Source organism: Mustelus asterias, unplaced genomic scaffold (assembly GCF_964213995.1).
Source record: "Mustelus asterias unplaced genomic scaffold, sMusAst1.hap1.1 HAP1_SCAFFOLD_4666, whole genome shotgun sequence".
Lineage (NCBI taxonomy): Eukaryota > Metazoa > Chordata > Chondrichthyes > Carcharhiniformes > Triakidae > Mustelus > Mustelus asterias.
Genome location: NW_027594609.1, coordinates 10001 through 15154, shown reverse-complemented (window position 1 = coordinate 15154; position 5154 = coordinate 10001). Strand labels below are relative to the sequence as shown.

At 56.8% G+C, this 5154-nt stretch overlaps 1 long non-coding RNA gene across 1 annotated transcript in view; it reads left to right on the top strand.

The window, feature by feature from the left end:
• The first annotated feature begins 2511 nt into the window (after nt 1–2511).
• Nucleotides 2512–5154, top strand: part of LOC144491185 (uncharacterized) — a 12157-nt gene continuing 9514 nt past the window's right edge. The window contains exon 1 of the long non-coding RNA XR_013497405.1: nt 2512–2677. This is a non-coding gene — a long non-coding RNA (uncharacterized LOC144491185). The remainder of the gene's footprint in view (nt 2678–5154) is intronic.

The window sequence follows — 5154 nt, the reverse complement described above, 5'->3', positions numbered from 1 at the left end:
GATGTGTCTGTGTGAGGGTTTCTGTGTCAGGGTGTTGGAGGGGGAGGGGGGTGTGTGTCAGTATCGGGTGCTGGGTGTTTGTTATTGCCCCCTGACTGGACCCTGGGGGGGGGGTCTGTGTATGGTGTGGTGTCCCCCAGCCCAGCCTGGGTCAGAGTGACGTGCGGGGGTGCGGGGGGGTTGGGAACTCGTTGAGGGGCAGTTAGGGACGGGGGGTAAGTGCCGGGGTCAGCATCCCTGTGAATGGATAGACTCAGTCCGCACCCCCGGGAGGTGGTTCTGGGGGCTCTCTGCTCCCCAGACTCAGAGGGAGAGAGAGAGAGAGTGTGGGAGAGAGAGAGAGAGCGGGAGAGAGAGAGAGCGAGAGAGTGGGAGAGAGAGAGAGCGAGAGAGCGGGAGAGAGAGAGAGAGAGCGGGAGAGAGAGAGAGAGTGCGGAAGAGAGGGAGAGAGAGAGAGCGAGAGAGTGGGAGAGAGAGAGCGGGAGAGAGAGAGAGAGAGAGCGGGAGAGAGAGAGAGTGCGGGAGAGAGAGTGGGAGAGAGAGAGAGAGAGTGCGGGAGGAGAGAGAGAGAGTGCGGGAGAGAGAGAGAGAGTGCGGGAGAGAGAGAGAGAGAGTGCGGGAGAGAGAGAGAGTGCGGGAGAGAGAGAGAGAGCGGGAGAGAGAGAGAGAGAGAAAGTGCGGGAGAGAGAGAGTGAGCGGGAGAGAGAGAGAGAGAGAAAGTGCAGGAGAGAGAGAGAGAGTGCGGGAGAGAGAGGGAGAGTGCGGGAGAGAGAGAGAGAGTGCGGGAGAGAGAGAGAGAGTGCGGGAGAGAGAGAGAGAGTGCGGGAGAGAGAGAGAGAGTGCGGGAGAGAGAGAGAGAGTGCGGGAGAGAGAGAGAGAGTGCGGGAGAGAGAGAGAGAGTGCGGGAGAGAGAGAGAGAGTGCGAGGGAGAGAGAGAGAGAGAGAGAGTGCGGGAGAGAGAGAGAGAGAGAGAGTGCGGGAGAGAGAGAGAGAGCGGGAGAGAGAGTGGGAGAGAGAGCGGGGGAGAGAGAGAGAGAGTGGGGGAGAGAGAGAGAGAGTGGGGGAGAGAGAGAGAGAGAGAGTGGGAGAGAGAGAGAGAGAGAGTGGGGGAGAGAGAGAGAGAGAGTGCGGGAGAGAGAGAGAGAGTGCGGGAGAGAGAGAGAGAGTGCGGGAGAGAGAGAGAGTGCGGGAGAGAGAGAGAGAGCGGGAGAGAGAGTGGGAGAGAGAGCGGGGGAGAGAGAGAGATAGTGGGGGAGAGAGAGAGAGAGTGGGGGAGAGGAGAGAGAGAGAGTGGGAGAGAGAGAGAGAGTCGGGGAACAGGGTGTGTGAGGTGCTGGGAGTGGTGGGTTGCGTTGCCGCTCAGTGGGCAGTCCTGGTTTGGGGTCCGTTACCCACTGGCCTGACTGACTGCCTTCTCTTCCCCCACCTTCCAGGTTGCCGGACACGACCTCTGACCCCCGGCGGACAGACGTCCAGCGACCCGTGACCCCCGGCAGATGGCGAACCAAGTGACCTCCGCCACGGACCCGCGGGACTGACCGCCAGAGCTGTCCAGAGCCCCGGAACTGACCATCGGAGCGTCCAGACCTCCGGAACTGACCATGGAGTGTCCAGACCCCCGGAACTGACCATTGGAGTGTCCAGACCCCCGGAACTGACCATTGGAGCTGTCCAAACCCCTGAACTGACCATCGGAGCTGTCCAGACCCCTGGAACTGACCGTCGGAGCGTCCAGACCCCCGGAACTGACCATTGGAGCGTCCAGACACTTGGAACTGACCATTGGAGCTGTCCAGACCCCCGGAACTGACCATTGGAGCATCCAGACCCCCGGAACTGACCATTGGAGCATCCAGACCCCTGGAACTGACCGTCGGAGCTGTCCAGACCCCCCGGAACTGACCATTGGAGTGTCCAGACCCCTGAACTGACCATTGGAGAGTCCAGACCCCTGAACTGACCATTGGAGCGTCCAGACCCCCAGATCTGACCATCGGAGCTGCCCTGACCCCAGAACTGACCATTGGAGTGTCCAGAGCCCCCGGAACTGACGGCCAGAGTGTCCAGAGCCCCCGGAACTGACCGCAGGATCTCCCCGGACCCCCCCCCCCCCGGGACTGACCGCTCCGCCATGGCTTGCGTCCAGGAGGCCCGGACCCTGTCCCCGTCGCTGGGGGGAGGGGCTTTCGCCGGGGTCTCTGCGACCCCGAGGAGAGCTACGCGTGCGGCAGCGCGGGCCGGAGGCTCGAGTCTCCCGGCCGGACCCCCGTGTCGGACCTCTCGCCCACCCAGTGCGTGATGCAGAGCGTCCTGTCCCCGGCCGGAGGGGGAGGGGGTGGAGGGGGAGGAGGGGGTGGAGGGGGAGGAGGGGGTGGACACAGCCCCTCAGCGATGACCGACGCCAGCGAGGACTCGCGTGACCAGCAGTTCTCCAACGCCGTGCTGCAGCTCCACGAGGGCGAGGGGGCGGCCGAGGGGGAGGGAGGGGAAGCAGCAGCGGAGGGGGGGGGGGCGGCCGGACAGGGGCGGGGGCGGGAGGCCCGCGTCCCCACCCGGGGCAGCGTCCAGTGTGCCCACGGGGGCAGCGGGTTCCTGGAGGGACTCTTCGGCTGCCTGAAGCCGGTCTGGAATATCATCGGCAAGGCGTATTCCACCGAACACAAACTGCGGCAGGAAGGTGAGACCCTGGGGGCGATGGGGGGGGGGGGGGGGGGGATGGGGGGGGGCAGGGGGTCTGCGGGCGGACTCTAACCCCTTAACCCCTAACCCCTAACCCCTAAACACTAACCCTAACCTAATCGTAACTCTAAACCCCAAACTCTAAACCCTTAACACTAACCCTAACCCCTAAACACTAACCCTAACCCCTAAACACTAAACACTAACCCTAACCCCTTAACCCTAATCCCTAAACCCCAACACTAACCCTAAACCCAAAACCCCAACACTAACCCTAACCCCTAAACCCCAACACTAATCCTAACCCCTAAACCCCAACCCGAACCCTAACCCCTAAACCCCAACACTAACCCTAACCCCTAAACCCCAACACTAACCCTAACCCCTAAACCCCAACACTAACTCTAACCCCTAAACCCCAACACTAATCCTAACCCCTAAACCCCAACCCGAACCCTAACCCCTAAACCCCAACACTAACCCTAACCCTTAAACCCCAACACTAACCCTAACCCCTAAACCCCAACACTAACTCTAACCCCTAAACACTAACCCTAACCTAATCTAATCGTAACTCTAAACCCCGAACTCTAAACCCTTAACCCTAACCCCAATCCTAACCCCTAAACCCCAACACTAACCCTAACCCCTAAACCCCAACACTAACCCTAAACCTCAACACCAACCCTAACCCCTAAACCCCAACACTAACCCTAACCCCTAAACCCTAAACACTAACCCTAACCCCTAAACCCCAACACTAACCCTAATCCCTAAACACTAACCCTAACCCCTAAACCCTAACCCTAACCTAATCGTAACCCTAAACCCCAAACTCTAAACCCTTAACCCCAACTCCAACTCCTCCAACCCCAACCCCAACTCCAACTCCAACTCTAACCCCTAAACCCCAACACTAACTCTAACCCCTAAACCCCAACACTAACCCTAACCCCTAAACCCCAACACTAACCCTAACTGATCTAGGAAATTGGATCAGGAATTGGCTAGCGGATAGGAAACAGAGGGTGGTGGTTGATAGTAAATATTCATCATGGAGTGCGGTTACAAGTGGTGTACCTCAGGGATCTGTTTTGGGGCCACTGCTGTTTGTAATATTTATTAATGATCTGGATGAGGGTATAGTTGGGTGGATTAGCAAATTTGCTGATGACACCAAAGTCGGTGGTGTGGTAGACAGTGAGGAAGGGTGTCGTAGTTTGCAGGAAGACTTAGACAGGTTGCAAAGTTGGGCCGAGAGGTGGCGGATGGAGTTTAATGCGGAGAAGTGTGAGGTAATTCACTTTGGTAGGAATAACAGATGTGTTGAGTATAGGGCTAACGGGAGGACTTTGAATAGTGTGGAGGAGCAGAGGGATCTAGGTGTATGTGTGCATAGATCCCTGAAAGTTGGGAATCAAGTAGATAAGGTTGTTAAGAAGGCATATGGTGTCTTGGCGTTTATTGGTAGGGGGATTGAATTTAGGAGTCGTAGCGTTATGTTGCAACTGTACACAACTCTGGTGCGGCCGCACTTGGAGTACTGTGTGCAGTTCTGGTCCCCACATTACAGGAAGGATGTGGAGGCTTTGGAGAGGTGCAGAGGAGGTTTACCAGGATGTTGCCTGGTATGGAGGGGAGATCCTATGAGGAGAGGCTGAGGGATTTGGGATTGTTTCGCTGGAAAGGCGGCGGCTAAGAGGGGATCTTATTGAAACATATAAGATGATTAGAGGTTTAGATAGGGTGGATAGTGATAGCCTTTTTCCTCTGATGGAGAAATCCAGCACGAGGGGGCATGGCTTTAAATTGAGGGGGGGTAGTTATAGAACCGATGTCAGGGGTAGGTTCTTACCCAGAGGGTGGTGAGGGATTGAATGCCCTGCCAGCATCAGTAGTAAATGCGCCTAGTTTGGGGGCGTTTAAGAGATCCGTAGATAGGTTCATGGACGAAAAGAAATTGGTTTAGGTTGGAGGGTCACAGTTTTTTTTTTAACTGGTCGGTGCAACATCGTGGGCCGAAGGGCCTGTTCTGCGCTGTAATGTTCTATGTTCTATGTTCTAACCCCTAAACCCCAACACTAACTCTAACCCCAACCCTAATCCCTAAACCCCAACCGTAACCCTAACCCCTAAACCCAACACTAATCCTAACCCCAACCCCAACACTAACCCTAACCCCTAAACCCCAACTCTAACCCTAACTCCTAAACCCCAACCCTAACCCCTAAACCCCAACACCAACCCTACCCCTAACCCCAACCCCAACCCTAACCCTAAACCCCAACCCTAAACCCCAACACTAACACTAACCCCTAAACCCCAACCCTAACCCCTAAACCCCAACCCTAACCCCTAAACCCCAACACTAACCCTAAACCCAAAACCCCAACACTAACCCTAACCCCAACCCCAACCCTAACCCCTAAAGCCCAACCCTAACCCTAACCCCGAAACCCCAACTCTACCCCTAAA